The sequence below is a fragment of the Halichoeres trimaculatus genome, unplaced genomic scaffold (genome assembly GCF_033239565.1).
Source record: "Halichoeres trimaculatus isolate MK-OKI-2021-1 unplaced genomic scaffold, fHalTri1.1 fHalTri1_scaffold_8, whole genome shotgun sequence".
Taxonomy (NCBI): Eukaryota; Metazoa; Chordata; class Actinopteri; order Labriformes; family Labridae; genus Halichoeres; species Halichoeres trimaculatus.
In genome coordinates this window covers 26954960-26971252 of record NW_027437186.1, presented here as the reverse complement: position 1 = coordinate 26971252, position 16293 = coordinate 26954960, and the positions used below count along the sequence as shown (strand labels likewise).

The 16293-nt window shown below is 42.7% G+C and overlaps 1 protein-coding gene across 7 annotated transcripts in view; it reads left to right on the top strand.

Moving 5' to 3' along the window:
- Positions 1–16293, top strand: part of LOC141794758 (signal-induced proliferation-associated 1-like protein 2) — a 125250-nt gene that overhangs the window by 14484 nt on the left and 94473 nt on the right. The window contains exon 1 of one of the 7 annotated variants that reach the window (XM_074675239.1): positions 14992–15268. The exons of the other annotated variants lie outside the window; for them this stretch is intronic. The gene's annotated coding sequence lies outside the window, so the exon portion shown is untranslated. Of the gene's footprint in view, positions 1–14991; positions 15269–16293 lie in introns of those variants that run through there. 7 annotated transcript variants of the gene reach the window in all.

Sequence of the window (16293 nt, the reverse complement as noted above, 5' to 3'; positions counted from 1 at the left end):
TACTGAAGCACAAAAATACCCGCGCGCGATGTTGCCTTTGGCCTATTCTTGTTCCTTGCTGTTAGCAGAGACACAGTAGCCTTTGAGTGTTTTGGACAAGCCTGAGATACTGGAGTTACTGGTGTGTGTATGTGGGAGAGCTTTCACAGAGTGGAGGCAGAGAGGAGCTCAACTGTGCAGCCTCGGCCTCTCCTTGCACTCGGCTGTGGTAGCTATGATGCGTTTAAGGAGCACCTGCCCAGCCAAGCAGAGATAATTCCCGCTGGAGTATTCCATCTCACTTGTTCTGTCTCTTCCTCGTCCACGGCAGCATCATTTGGACTATCCTTCCTTTTATGCACTTTGTAAAGGCTGCTGACGGAGGATAATGATCCGCAGTGACAGTGGCCTGATTCTTCCCTACTTTAATCACACTGTCCATCAATGTGGGGGAGATCAGCTCCCCTCCTCCTCCCTTCCCTGCTCTGGATGTTTGGAGGTTAACCACCGGGGGGCAGGGAGCTGGAGGGGTAGAATGCTCGCCTTTATTAATGCCTTAAAAGAAGAAGAAGGAGCGCAGTAAGAGGAGTTACATAACACAAAGAGGCAAACAGTGTCCCAGACACAACGTACATGTGATCCTTGCGACATTAAGAGCCAGGCTGAGCCCTCACAGTGCTTACCTTCCTCAGGCTGTGTTTACCGAAACCCGGGGAGCCTCTCTGAAATGTAAACACGGCTGCAGGGCCACATACAGTTCAACACAATGAACACACAGCGGCTGCACACACACCAGGTGCTGCGTATCTGACCACAGAGCAGCTGTATCATTACTCTGCTCTTATCTGTCTCTCGCTAGTTGGGTTAAGGAGGAGCAAACAAACACCTGAAAATCAGAGGTGGCAACAGATCTCTTCATAGATATAATCTAGAAAATATTTACTTAAATACTTGTGTAAAATATATCGATTTTTTTTTATTTTTTTTTTTATCAGGGATGCTTCAAACTATGTGACACAAAATTAAATTTGGTGAAAAAAACCTCCAAAAATAATGATATAACAGGACACAGGATCACAGAGTCTAAAGGTCAACAATGTAAAAATGAGTCTGTCGAATGTGGCTAAAGCTAGCAGAGCTAGCACCACCAGCCTTCACAGGGTTGTAGCATTATAGCATTATGGTAGTAGTGCTGGTAAATTGAAGATGGCTATACTTAAGCTTGAACTGAGCATATAACCTGCAGTTAGGGCCACCAATAATAAGAATATTTTTTAATCCTGGTGCTAACTAGCGAGCGTGACAACATTTTATCATTTTGTCAACTACATGTATACTTATTTTTTTGTACATTAATACAGTACATAATGTTTCAAGAAGACTTTTGGCACTGAAGACCAGGGCTGGAACGATCTGCTACTGCCGCAATTCGATTTGATTCTATTACGGTTTTTGTGGTGCTGATTCAATTTAAATTGCGATTCTTTGATATTTACGGTTTTGGGGAACTTTAGTTTTTCTTTAACTATGTGAAAAAGTTAAATGATGATCATAATGTCTACAGACTAAATTAGGAGCCATATTTTCCCATAAAATGCACCTCACGTGAGTCAGAGAGAAACATTTCACCCCCTGCTGGAGAAAAGTGGTAACGTTTTTTCCAATCCAGTTTATAAATAAAGACTGAAATGAAGAATTTGAATTTGAAAAAAAAAAACAACTAGATTATTTGACAAAGTATCCCGATTTTGATATTATCAAACAAAAAATCCCAATACATCGATTTTTTTTTTTCCTCTTACCCCTTCTGAAGACACAGGTTAGCTTGTCCACGAACAGATTGAAGGAGAGAAAGTCTTCAACTTTTTAAAAGGATATTTTTGATTTTCATGATGTATATTTTAACACACTGAGGGGAGTTATTTACTCTGCTTTTTTGTTTAAGAGGAATTCTGTTGGGGGAGGGGATAAACTATGTGACGTCTGTGAAGTAATGAAGTAGTCTGGATGTTTAAAGTTGCTGACAGGGGGTAGGTGACAGAAGGAACTGCACACCACCAAGGCAGCCTGTTTTAACATTTTTCACAGCAAAGACTTCAGAAGATGACTTTAGAATTAAAACAAGATGAGGTTGATTTTAAGAGATCAGTATTGTCCTTTTGTCCACAGGGGGCGTCAGAATCTACACCAACTAAAAGTGCCTAACAGGAACTTTAATCTGCTTCCTGGAAGCTGAGAGTTTATTTATTTTAGTGGTTAAATGTCTGTGTCTCATTTATATGCTCTTAAAAATGTAGTTCAACCTGAAAGCCAAGGATTGTCAGGTGAGTTATATACACACAGGGAGATGTTTTCTCTCAGGTGGTGAAATTTGACTTTTAAAAGGATTTTGAGTTAATTGTTTCGTATCGTTAACTTTAATCCTCACTGACTCTGTAGATGCCCATGTTGGTTGATCTGCTCAGTTAGTTGCCTTTGCCTGCTGCCGCTGCAGGTCTTTGTCACCTCGCTGTTTGTTGTTGTTGCTCTGCAGAAACATGCCCGTGGCTTACGGCGGGGGAAATGTCTGGTTGTAGTTGTTTGTTTTGTTCCTTTAGGTGCAGGAAGAGGCTCGCTGGGCCGTGAGCTTGTGTTTGATAAGATTTTGCCTCGGGGAGTCTCGTCCTGGACGAGCTCAGAGTTATTGATTTATTGGAAAGAATGAAGTCTGTCTGAGAGGAATTCCTGTGGACTAGACGAAACAACCACAACGGATAATTCACTAATGATGTTGCTGGGCTTGAGACTTTGAATAGTTTACACTTTTCAATATGAATTATGTCCTTAAACATGAACTGTTAGTGAAGCTGTGAGTTTTTTCAGTCAGTTTGCTCTTTTTTTTTTTTTGCTTCAAGACTGACAAAACTTGCAAGAAGAGTCAAACCGCAAACGAACCATTAAAAAAAAAGACCCTGTACGCATGTGACCCAAGTAGCACTTGGACCCCTTTGTCTTCCAAATATTGCAGCTCATTTTTTAATCATTGAATCCCTCATCCTCTCTTGTCGTCATTTTTTTCAGAATTAAATACCTAAGTTCATATTTTTAGCTTTCTGTGGGGGTATTTCAAGGTCAGCTGCACACGTTAGCAAACAAACTCAATGGGTTTTATTTACAGCAGCAGCCGGTGTGAGCTGCTGGATGAAACTATTTCAGAGATCTGCATTAAAGCGAGACTCTCCGTTATGCCTCTGCAGAGTTTGTGACCCTGAATGCATGCTGAACAGCTGCCAGCTCAGGTCGCTTTCTGCGAGCGCTGCCATGTTGGTGACATTCTTCAGAGCCGGCTGTGGCACAGAGATAAGGAGTAAGGAAGAAGGAAACCTGTGCTTCTTACGCATTCTGCTCCAAACTCAGGCCTGCGCTGTGATTAAGGACACGCACCTTCCTGGGCTGATTTTTAAATGTGTCCTGAGCAGAAATATATTTAAAGATCTGACTGAGGCTCTTTGATGTTATTTAAAATGATATAAATATTCATGAGGACGGACTCTGCATCACATGTGAAGTCTCTGAGGAAACCAACGACATCATTCCTGCCCATGACTGTCAGATCAGTTATTTCCCCTCCGCTCACTCGCGCTGCACTTGCTCCCTCCCCCCACTGTAAAAGCACCTAATCAGATCGTTGGCCTCGATCAGTTCTGGGGGTCACAGGTCACTCGATCACAAGGGGCCCTCCTGCCAGGTCGGATCAGTGCACTCAGCTTCTGCTGTAGGAAACGAGTTCATCTGTGCTCGTCTTCATGACCACTTCATGAAGCTTTCAGAAGGGGGAGGGGAGGAGGCGGGAGAGGACCGATAATATCATTTCTATATCTTCATCAACTGCTTTAAACTACATAACGCTTCATGCATATGTAGAAATATGATAATAACAGTCTTTATGACCAACCCAACTTTGTATTTTGAGTTTTCTTTTATTGTGAAGGGATCAGGCTTACATGTCCTCCAGCATGTTTTTATGATTTTATTAACTGAGCAACTGTCTGGCACCAAACGTCCTCCATCTGTTTTTGAGGATGAGTCCTTTTTTGAATAATAATAATTTTTTTTCTGCCTGAAAATAACAAAAGAAAGATGCTCTGGTGGACAATAAGGGTCTGTTTTTGGCTGGTAGAGGGTACATGTTGTGGATGAGTGTTTTCTTGGCTCTGTTGAAGATAGAGACGCTGTGGATTTGGAGCCAAGATGCTAATTTTAATGCACCCTTTGCCCACCAATTTAAGTGCAGAATGTACTTGATATCTGACTGTTTGGAGGCAAATTTTAGATAGAAAAGCAGATTTTCATGCCCTTTTTGGAAATATATTCAAGTTATACATGTTTAATTCATTTTCCCAACAAATTAAAGTTCAAGATGTGGCTTTTAACACGCCTTTGGTGAACAAATTTGAGTAAAAGACACAAAAGTGTGTGAGGATATTTTGTTTCGCCCTCTTGGAGAAGAATCTAAGTGCAATATGCAACTTGATTATGAACCATCGGACATAAATTTAGATTTGAGATCAAACCTTAAATGTGCCTTTTGCCAACAAAGTCAAGCATCATATACAAATACTAAAGCAGCTTTTGCAAACAAATACAGGTAGAAGAAGTAACCTTGCATATATTTTTTTAGGCATAAATTCAAAGCTCAAGCAGCACCTTTAATGCACTATTTGTGGAAAAATTTAAGTGTAAGAATCAACTTGATATCTGACTTTCTGATGATAAGTTTAAGTTAAGAAGTCAATTTTTACAACACCTTGAGCACACAAATCTAAGGGCCAGATAAAACTTTTTCCCCAACATTTAATATGAAATTAAAGTCCAAGATGTTTCTTTTGATGCACCAGTTGCCAACAAACTCTTGTGCAGTAGGAAAATCAATATTGCTCTTTTTGGAGACAAATTTAATTGAAGGAGCCGATTTCCATGCACCTGATGCACCATTAATGAAAGTCTAAGATGCTTCTTTTAATGCAGTGTTTGCCAACAAATTTAAGTGTAACAAGATGTCATATTCAAGTTTGGTAGCAACTTTTTAACCCACCCCTTTCAAAAATAATTCAAGTGCAAGATACATTTTTCTTGCACCCTTTACAAAAACAAGTGCAAGTTTGTAAACAAATACAGATCCAGAAGAAGCAGTCTTTCACCCACTCTTTTGACACAGAAATTCAGGTCAAAAATGCTTTTTTCAAGATGCACCTGTTTTGGGCTAATGCAATCACAGTTGCATCTTGAAATCGCTCTCTTTGGAGACATGTTTAAATAAAGAAGCCAACTTTAAAACTGGGCAAGAATGAATTTTATCACACCCTTTATTGACAAATTTTGGACTCGGATGCCACTTTTATCTTTGCACTTTTTGTGAACAACTCCAAGTGCAGGATGCAAGTTTTGATGCACCCATAACAGATGCATAAAACTGCAAAAGCAATGTTTTAAGTTACCTTTGCAGACATCAGGGTTAGAGTGACCCTTACGCTGCAACTTCCTGAGTTTAATGAATTTACTAACTATGAAACATACTCTCTGAAAGTACACATAAGGGACACACATTGGTTGACGGAAGAATAAATTACATAAAAACACAGTTGGGATATCTGTTTTAGAAATGCGGCATGCTGCAGAACCTGCACCAACACGAACACGACCAGCTGACTGCAGGAATGACACAACTGTCGTGCTGGTTGCAGCTGACTCCTCTCTAAATCAGTGAGATCAGGATGTAATGATGAGTGGCAGTTCAGAGAGGAGCGCTGTATTTCCCATCATGCTTTGGTGCGTGATTAACATTGATAATCTGGAGACAAATGCACTGACGGTGATCTCTGTGCGTGTGTTCTCGTGTTTATGTAAAGGTGTGTGTGTGTGGGTGGCTCTCAGTGGGAGTTTAGTCTTTGACACCCTTTTAGCCGACACACCTCCCTCTAACACACCCACCACATGCCATGCCAGCTGCAGCTGTTGAGCCTCAATGCTCCAGACGTCGAAAATTCCTCTCACTCTGCAATTAGAGCTGCAGATCGCTGAATAGTGCACATTGCGGTGTCCTAGAATTGCACTTGGTCCCCATTCTGCGCCTAAGAACACAGAGTAAATAGAAAGTGATGAGGAGAATTGGTGAAATGTGGCTCCGGAGTGACAGATTGTGTTTGTGCGAGCTGCTCCGTGTGATGTGCAGTTACCCCGGTTAAAGGAACCAAAGGGGGGAAAACGGCCTCATTGATGGGGAGGGTTTCTCACGCCTGACTGAGAATGTTCGCTTTCCATCGAGTCAAGTGGTGCATTGTGGTTCCACCAAAGAAATGCAAATATTCAGAACAGATGTACCGTTCCTCTTTAGCCGTTTGTCGCAGCAGTAATCCCTCACTGTGGTGGAGGTTGTGTTGGTGCAGGGCTGAAGTGTTAACAAGGGAAAAGCCGTGTCACCCAGGCACACGTGATGGCTGCCTGCCTTTCAGGGCCGGCTCTCAATATGGCGAGATGCTCAGGAGAGATAAATGGAGGCTTTTGTGGCCTTTGCCAGAGGGAGAAACGTACAAAGAGGGACACACACAGAGTGAGTGAGCAAGTGAGTGAGGTCTTTTCCAGAGAAAACAACTAAAAGCAGCGTCTCTGCAGCCTCTCTCCTGCATCTCCTCTTCCTCCTCCGTGAGAACTGAACCCTGGTCCAATAATGTTTCCATAAACGGGCTGAGGGAATGGAAATAACTCGGGCCATTTCCCATACACTCTCCCTCCACTCTCGGCCTCTTTACAGCACCGTGGACACTACTTAAGCACACATCTCTTAATGACGTTCTGTGTGTCGTGCCGCTCTCTGAGCGCTGGAGTGCACATTTAAGGCATCTCACACCCGGCGGACACGGCCGCCATAATACAGCTGCTGAGAAATTACCCGGCCTCTCCGCTTTGAACAGGATGGAGGTCGAATCGGTCTTCTGCTGTGATTTAAAGTGAAGCCGAACATCCTTCAGAAGACGGTGACTCACTGCACTCGTCCTCTTGTTTTTCAGGTTTTCTTCCTTTGACTCATTTTTACCTTTCAGTCCTTACTTCCTGTCGTCCTCGTAGCTGCATTTCCATCTCTGATGATTTCCCTCGTGGGATCTGGGGCTTTTAGAGGAAACTGATTTCTTTCCCAGAGAGTTTGTCCTTACCCTCAAATGGTTCATGTTTTGGAGGCATGCCCTTCAAAAGTTTGGGAACTTTTGGGTGAAATATCTCTGGGGGGGGGCACATTTGCAGGTTCTCACACCTTAATGTATACATCGCATTACCACATTAATGCTCTACTTGGTCAAACCTCAACAATCAGCACAGGAAGATATTTTTTCTGTATTATTTGGGGGTCATATCTTACTTTTCAAGTCTTGTTTTTCAGTAAGCTCTCAGTACTTGAGTTAACTTTTTAGAGAACAGATTTAACTTTTGCGTCAGTAGATGTGCAGACTGGTAGTTCAACTTCTGCTCCAGTGAAAGTTCATCAAAGTGACTTCACATGAGCAAGAATTGTGCTGATTCATGCTGATGTGCATTTCAGGCTCTTTTTAGTGTTTTAAACCTGTTTTTGAGGTTTAAAATGTCTCACATGTCTCTGAATTCCTCTGATCATATGGCACCGTATAGATCTCAGTCTTCTGCGGGCTGTTTATTTGTCTTTCCTGCCTCCTCTGTGACTCTTATGTTGACTTAACTGTCACCACGTGGCCGTCTGAGCTTCACCATGAACATTTGCATGTCGGTTGTCGCCTCCATCTGCAGCCCCCCCCCTCCTCCGGGGTGGCGGCTCTCATGTGGTCGGCCGTGCTGGGAGCGGATGCTTTTGATGCCGCTCGTAGAGGAGAAGTCTTCAAAGCAACTCCAGCTGCAGGACGAAGCCCGGGCCACTGAGCGCTCAGGAATTCTGTCAGATAGATCTCACTGAGCGTGCTCAGAAAACAGGGTCTGTGGAGGATAGAGAAGGTTTCACTTAATCAGAGATTTCCCTTCAGAGAGATTCATTAATTACAGGAGGAAGGAGCTGCAGATGGCCACAGACTGCATCGTGTTGTTGTTCTTATTTTGGGATCTGGTTCAGATGGAGTCTCTGAAACTGTGTCTTGGTCTGAACTCCAGCCTGTGATGAGTTTATACTTTCTGTGCCAGCAAAGAGGAAATCAACAGGTTTGAAATGCTGTGACAGACGCCACGGACTGGAAGCCCTGGTTAGTTTGACCTGATGTTGTGTTATCTTTATTTATGATTTCAGAAACACCAGAGAAGTCAGGTCACACTTAAAAATATGACATTGACCTTTCTTACATTTATTATTTTCACTTTTCCAGCATCACTTCACATGTCACTGTTGGTGTAAATGTGACAGAGTCAAGAAGTCTTTTCATCTTCAGAGTTGAATCAGCAGTGATGCCCATTTTTTGACCCAACAGCCTCAGCATGGAGCATGACGTGTATGTTCACCAAGCTTTGACTACACAAAAAAAAGCGGACCACAAGCTCTGGGATTTGAGCACAGAGCTCAATTTATGTTTCTGAAACGCCAAAAATGATGATAAAAGCAGACAAATCTGCAGAAAAACTATGAAAGAAACTCTGAACCCAGTCTTTAATGTCTGTCCCAAGATTTATGCATCACAAATGAGTCAGAATTTTGTATTAAAACTAAAAAACTCTGTTTATTTTTATGACTGATTTGTTAAGTTGTGACCAGCCGTCAAAGAACACAAGTGCGTATTGTTGCACTGAGCCACTTAAAACAAGAAAACATGAGCTTTATGTATGACAAAACCCTTCAGACTACATTATATGCATACATTACCCACAATGCCACTGTACAAAAGGATGAGATCTCTAAAAGGCTGATGCTCAGGTGTAAAACAAGAGCTGAATAGATGAAAACTTTGACTTTTCTTACTTTGTTTTGTTCCTCAGCTCTTACTTTTATGCATGCAGCCCTCATTGTGTTGTCTCTTTGTTGCACTGCCTGTCTCCTCTGGCTCGTTGAGTTTCAGGCTTTTTAAACGCCTCACAAACATCTGAAAGCTTTGGCACCGTCGCGCTTTCTGCCGTCAACTGTTTGGTTTCCAGCGCTGACTTTCCTTTGCTTCCTGCTCCCTCTGAACACATCCGTACTGCAGCACCTCTGATCCAGGATCCCGCGCTCTCCTTGTGCCAAACTTCCAATGAAAGCAGCTCTCCGGACGCTGATTATTACCCACGTGCTAATTTTAGCTCCTGCAGCCGTCAGAAACCCTCATTATGAGGCCTATGGATGAAGCACGTCATCCTTGCTGCTTGCTGAACACTCCAGCAGGAAACATTCGTGTCTGTCATCTCCTGCCAGCGTGTAGTTTGTGTTCGGTGGTGCTGTTGCTCTGCCTCGGGCCGTTTTCAGATCTTAATCATGTGTTCCCAGGTAATGAGAGAGCAAACGGCAGAATAAAAACAAGACTTGGATAAGAACTTAATTACTGAAAACATCCTCTGTGCTGAGCCGATGGCGGTGTTGTAGTGTTCAAAATTTAATCCACCGGTTTGCTCTGCAGAGAGATTACAGCTGCTGAAATTAACTTTTCTTTATCTGCTTCCAGCAGAGACAAAGTTGTTTGCTTGGATGTTTTTAAAAGCTCTTTACTCTCAAACCATGTTTTCTAACTTCCTAACAACTCTCCAGATTTATTTCACAGTATTTTAGAGACCTTAAAAGGCTCAAACACTGAAATAATCCAGCTCTCTCAAAGGAAACAGCAGAAATTAGAGGCACAAATGTCCCGCTGTCTTATTATCTTGATTTATCTCTCAACCTCTCTGTTGGTCCTGACCCCATGATTGGTTATTTCCTGAAGTTTCTCTCACTGCTTTCCCTCTCTAAGAGTTCAGGGACGTTTCTTCTTTCTCATACTGCAGTCTTTTTCTTGAAAGATCCAAAAGCTTTTGGGGAATAATTCATTTTTTTGCATTTTACTTTATGTAAGTTTTGAAAAAGAAAATTCTGCTGTATTTAATTTCCTCATTGTTCAACAAATATTTGAATTCAGTCACAGAGATTGCAGATATATGAAGTCAATCAGCGAGCAGAGCTAGCTCAAGTAGCCTTCAGTCCATTTTTCTGGTTAGCGTCCTCATCTCTATGCTTGGCCATTTTTTTGGCAGTTGCTCATTCAGCTAACACTACGTCTAAACGGGCTGGTCTGTAACGGTATGTTATGACCAATGGTCCCATTCATGTGATGACTGGAGGAACACACAGGCACTGGTCATGTTTTTGGAAAGCGAGTTGAGATTATTGTTGTGATTTGGCTTTGTATGAATTAAGATCCAAGGATAGAAGCATCTACAAATGTTCAAGATGTATAATTCTAGACAGGAACCTCTTTCCCTGGATTTTCCTGGACCTTTCCTGGATTAATCGACTGTCCTTGAATAAAAACGTAAGATGGAATTAAATTATACACAGTATTGAAATACAAGCAAAGAAAAGGCCTGATAATAGCCACAGCACCCTTTACAAACCACATCCTGCTTCCTGAGTCTCTGTGAGGAACGCATGTAAATAACAACTCCAGTAGATTCAGGAGCAGTGAGAATTTCAGGAGTGTCTGAGTGAAGAGGGCTTCTCTGTCACCTCTCCTCAGCTCTCTGCTCCTTCAGCTTCTCCTTCTTTGTCCTGGAGGGAGGTCTGCTGTCACTCAGGGCTGTCAGAGGCAGAAAAAGCTGCCTAGCAACACCAGAGAGGGATGTGAAGCCGCTGTTTACTCTGCTCCCCCTCACCTCATGTGCTCGCCTCCCCCTTTTCCTCCCTCTCTCCCCCTTCTCTGAAGAGATGAGTGAAGGCAGCTAACCCTCCTGCTCGCTGATGAATCCAGACAACAAATCCAGAGCAAACTGGTAGGAAAGGGGGAGGAAAGAAGGATCCAAAGATGCTGTGTCGGCCTGTTGCCTGCCAGCTGCTCTGCCTCCTTTCCTCTCTGCAGGACGAACCAAACAGCCCCTCTTCCTCTCTCTTTCTGCATAACTGAGGAACAACTTACCCAGCACGCCGTTATCAGCAGGACTAAAAATATCGGACAGCAAATGCATCACATGCCCGACTTTGTCTGAGTGGATACAGGTGCTCCTCAGTCTCTGAGGATTATTTAACAGCCCCTGGTGGAGGGGATTGGGGAGAAGCTGTTGTTCTTTAGCACATTGAGTGGTTCTTACTCACTCAGGCCTGTTTTTATGAAGATAAGCTGAGTGGTTTCACTCTGTGGGCTGAGTTTGGGCTTTAGAAACAACAGGAGAGCATTAGCTGCGCAGAGCAAACTGTATGATGGCATGAATCTACTTTTTCTCTGTTTTCCTGTCAAAAAATGATGCAAACAAAGTTATGTCAGGAATCTCCTGCAGTGCTCTTTAAAGAGGTGCAGATATGGAACCAAGATCCATTCTTTGACTTTCACAAGTTTTGAGGAATTTCTTGCAGTGGTTTTAATATTCAACAGACCTGACAGACGATTATCTGTTGGATTAATTCAGCACTAGAATGGACACCAACTACCTGTTGTGTTACAGCTGTGGGGAATCAGTCTCAGTTTCCAACAAGTTACACTGATGGCTAGATTCTACCAGATCCTAGTCGGGTACATCTCCGCCATGCAGCAGAGCCGATTGGTTTCATCTCTAGTCAATGTTTTACTTCTACTGGCTCTGTTTCCGCACTGAGCCAAATCACGACAGAGTCAAAAGTGACTTTACATAGATCTGGTATCACCCAGGCCCCCTGGACTTTTTGTTATTATGTCCTTAAAACGGTCAGAGATGAAGCCCGGAAAGCTCATCTTGTCTTCTGAAGAGTTATGGTAATAAGAACAGCTTCCATCAGGTATTGCCTGTGATTGAAACGTTGATGCACATGGTTGCAGTACTGTTATACCCCGGATATAGCCATAAAGCTATTTTTTTCTACTTCTTGCTACCCCAAATAGTTGAGGCATTACAGTAATTTAAACAGCACTTGAAAAAAAGTCCAGTACGAAAAACTTGACTTGAAGAGCCAAATTAAACAGAAACCTTTTTAACCCAGTGACTGGCTTAGAGAACTATATGTCTATAAACATAACCTTCCCCTATACCTTTACTGTCTTCAAACTAAAAATATTGGATAGAAATTAATCATCTGCTGGTAAAAGTCGACTGATTGTTGTGTAAGTGCAGAAAATTGAACATATCTCTTTAAACCAGTCTGAACTCCTCTCTGAACTCTGAAGGATGTTATTTGTCAGACACTGTGAATGTAGGTCGTTTCTCATGTGTATCCGTTTGTGTAATGACTACCCTGAGTATGTAAATTACCCATCAGCCCCGGCTGTCCATGTGCAAACGAGTGGTGTTTGTGGGATTGTGTGTTCCTCCGCAGCCTCTGCTGCACACATGTGTAGGTTGATGAATAGTTGGTCTGTTTGCTGGGACGCAGTGACAACAAGTCTTAAGTGTTACCTCCTGGGGCTTCCCACTCTTCAAATAAAAACTCCTTCCCCTGAACTCCAATCAAAGCTGAGAACCTGCCTACATCAAAGCCCTGCGCGGCACAAAGACCTGCACGTTCATCCAGCTCGATTAAAGTCTGTCGTTTCCTGCTATTAACATGCTCCCAGCTCAGGAAGTGGTTAGGGTGACACTGTTTCTGTCTTTATCCAATTAAAGTCACAGCCAGGCCGCTCTGAAGACGATGAATACATCATCTGAACTCCACATAAACATGTACACACCCTGCCATGGCGCTTTGGGACAGTTCCTGCTTCTCTGAAGGTCAAAGTGCTGTCCTCAGAGGTGTCTTAAGAAAGGTTTTATGGCCTCCACACCCTGACGTCTGAGCTGTGACACACTGAGCTGACCGCAAACACTCAGCGTCAACAAACAGCTGCTGATCAAACACATAATGACCACAACTGTTGCTCAGCGCCATCTGAACATCTCTGTGTCAGTCCAGTATGAACATGAAAAACAAAACCCAAACATGCTTTCGAGGAAGCTCATGTCTCAGGAGCTCAAAACAAAACAAAAAAAAGGTACACATCCTCAGGTTGTGTCTGGAGGATTATTTACTCAGTCACTGAAGCTCACAGACATAACAAAGTTCAACGCAGAGTTCACTGGTAAATCTGTATCATCCTTAGGGGGCAGTTTGGTTTGTGGCACGAGTTCCCATCGGCTTGATACGGAAACACAAAATAAAATATTTCATATTAGGGGTGCACCGATCACAATTTTCTGGCCGATCACTGATCACCAATCGTTAAAAAGCCTGACCTGCCGATACAGATTTTTATTTATTATTTTTTATAGCTGACAGCATGTACTTTCAATGTTCCAATCTTATGTTATTGAAAATCACTGAACAATACCTGTGAAACAATAAAAAAATTGTGCTTTAACTTCAACAACCAATAAAGTGTCTTGAATTTTAGGTCTCAGAGCAAAAAGCAACAGTGGCTGGCTGTCAGGTCTTCCCGGAGGTATATAAGATCAGTTTTATATGTAAGGATTGGGCAGATCACCAATCCCCCAAAATTATGGAAACCGGCACCTATTGATCGGCCGACTGATCGATCGGTGTATGTCTGTTGCATATACTTCAGCATTTTCTTGTTTAATAAGTATGCACCACCAAAAAGTAACTCTAAAAGGAAGGCAATTTGTCAAACCATTTACAGGAGGTCCTTGACTTTACAATGCCAATAAATATATGTATGTAAGAAAATAAAAAAGGTTTTTAAGTTACGCCGATCTGTTCGTAAGCTTCTACGACGCGTACTACTTTTCGATGCAGAGTGCATATGAATACACAGCTATGCAGTGCTATGGAGTCATCAGCACCATCCACTTTATCTCTCGTTGCGTCATAGTGTAGATTGCTTGTTTGTGCTCCATAATTTTCTCAGTATCCTTACCTGTTTTGCATTTGTATTTGGATAGTTGTTAAGAGGTTTAGGGGGCATTCAGGGTAAAAATCCGACTTCCGCAGAGGACCGCCTGTATTTGTTAAATTGCTAATATGTCTTGTTTCTTCAGACTTTAATCATCTAATCCACCAAACAACACCAAGAAGAGCTGAAGGCAGAATAAGCTGTTTGGCATTTGCAAAGGTTTGGCAAATGTGTGTTCTTTACAAACATATATAATAAATAAGCTTTCCAACATCCTTCATGAGACTTACATGGAAATACTTTTTGTTGCCTGTCATGCCTTCACAAACCATGGATAATTGTTCCCCAGCTTATTTTTGCCTGTTTCCACATTGCACAAGCTGTTAGGTAAGGTTTGGGATATTGCCTCAAACTTGTGGTGAAGTCTGCACCCAGGAACACATTATCTGAGGGTGTTTAGATTCACAGCTGTTTGCAGAGCTACACCTCAGAGAGGCATCCTGCTGAGATGAAGTCCTTTTCTTCCTCCTAACTCTTCACCGTCCTGCTCTGAGAAGGGGAAAACATGTCATCACAGCATACAGAGGGGTTATCAGCTATGAACGATGGACATGGTTGTGTTTTCTGCTCTTATCTTAGATGTTGGAGTTGTAGCTGCTCTCTGTTTGCCTCCCAGACCTTTGCACCATGTGTTGCTCATCGTAAAGTAAATAGATAAGAGGATTCCTCTGTCCCCTGCCGCTCTAAATGTCAGCCATCAGCAGAACCTTGGAAGGTCATCGTCCTGACCTGGGCATCTTTCAGCAGGAACAAAAGCTTTCCTCCTCTTTTTCTCTTCGTCCTTCCTGTCAGCCAGAGAAGTCCTGAATGTCACGGTCCTCCCCCAACCACCACCAGCACCCGGCAGGCCTTCTACCCCGCTTGCCGGCCCGCCCTGCAGCCACCTACTCTCCTTACATATGCTAATGCTGCAGGCCCATTCATGCTGTTGGTGGCTTTGTCACAGGGGGAGGGAGCGGGTCACTGCAGCATTAAGCGGCAGCTGTATGCATCTCACCAAATTGACTCTCGGATGGATGCCAGACTTACTCCTCTCTTTCCTTCTTCAGTCTCTCTTAGTTTTCCCTCCTAGCTGGTTTGTTGGTTAAAGGAGCAGGAGGAAGACTTTATGTTGTTTGTTTCAGAGGCTTTCTGCTGTGAAGTGTGGCGGCTTTCTCTCAACAAGTGGCTGATGGATTTAATGCACTTGGATAGCGTTTCCACACTGAGCTCATTACCTCGGGGCTCACGGGGCTTTGTGTTGTCTGCTTTGAGGATTTATGGCGCTGATGAGAAAGGACGCTCTTAATCAGGTAGGCATGACAACTGTTGATTTCTGATGATGAGTTTCATGTTGAGGGATTGCAGGGAAAACAACCCATGGAGACTTAATGTTAACTCCAGTTATGTGCAGAGGGAGCTTTGAGAAGTGTGTGCTAAGTGGTTTAACCTGAGGCATGAATCATAGGAAGGTTTTGTGAGCAGGTAGAGGTGGAAAAACTACTCATTTAGAGGTTCAGATACTTGTGTTTGAAAAGGGTGTAAAATTTGGTCATCCAGGCTTTGATAGCACCCTTCTGGATGACATTTCTAGCGGCTGTTTTCATGCAAAACTGATTTAAGTTTGGTTTATATTTGTAAGTTTTAAAGCAAGAATGACAGGAGTAGTTTTGAGATAAATTTCTTTTAAATTTCACGAGCTTTGATCCTGAAATTTACAATTTTATACCATCTCATCCAAGACTTTTTCTACTGATCATTCAACTAGCAGCCTAGTTGAAAATACCCGGGGAGAAGTCAGGATGTAAAGTTCCTCTTGTATTTGGAAACTTTATTCAGACAAGCACTGCTCTAAAATTTTAGAAAATTTTGGGGGCCGTTAACTTAAAATTTGCAATGTTTTACCATCGTATGCAAGACTGAAATTGCTGATCCTCTAGCTGAAAAATAAAAGTCATACTATGAGCCAAGTAGGAAATATCCTGGGTGAAGTCAGGGTGCTGCTACTTGTGTTCACACTTTGCCCAGGCAAAATCAGGAAGTCATCTCATGTTTGGAGGCTATAACATTTGAACAACAAGACTTGTTTTCTGACAGGTGCTCTTGCAAAGTGCTGGAAAATGTCAGGCACTTTGACTCCCTAAAGTTTCCTGACTTTGTATTTTAAACATTCACTCTTTTGACATCAGACTGAAGCTGTAGTGATCACTGTGTGTTTTGCTGTCCACTGACTCTTTAAGTAGCGAGCTAAACATGATCTCAGGAGTGTAGTGGGAAGTATTTGGGTGAAGTCAGGGTGCAAAATTTCACCATTCCGAACTATCGAGCTATCAGCAGC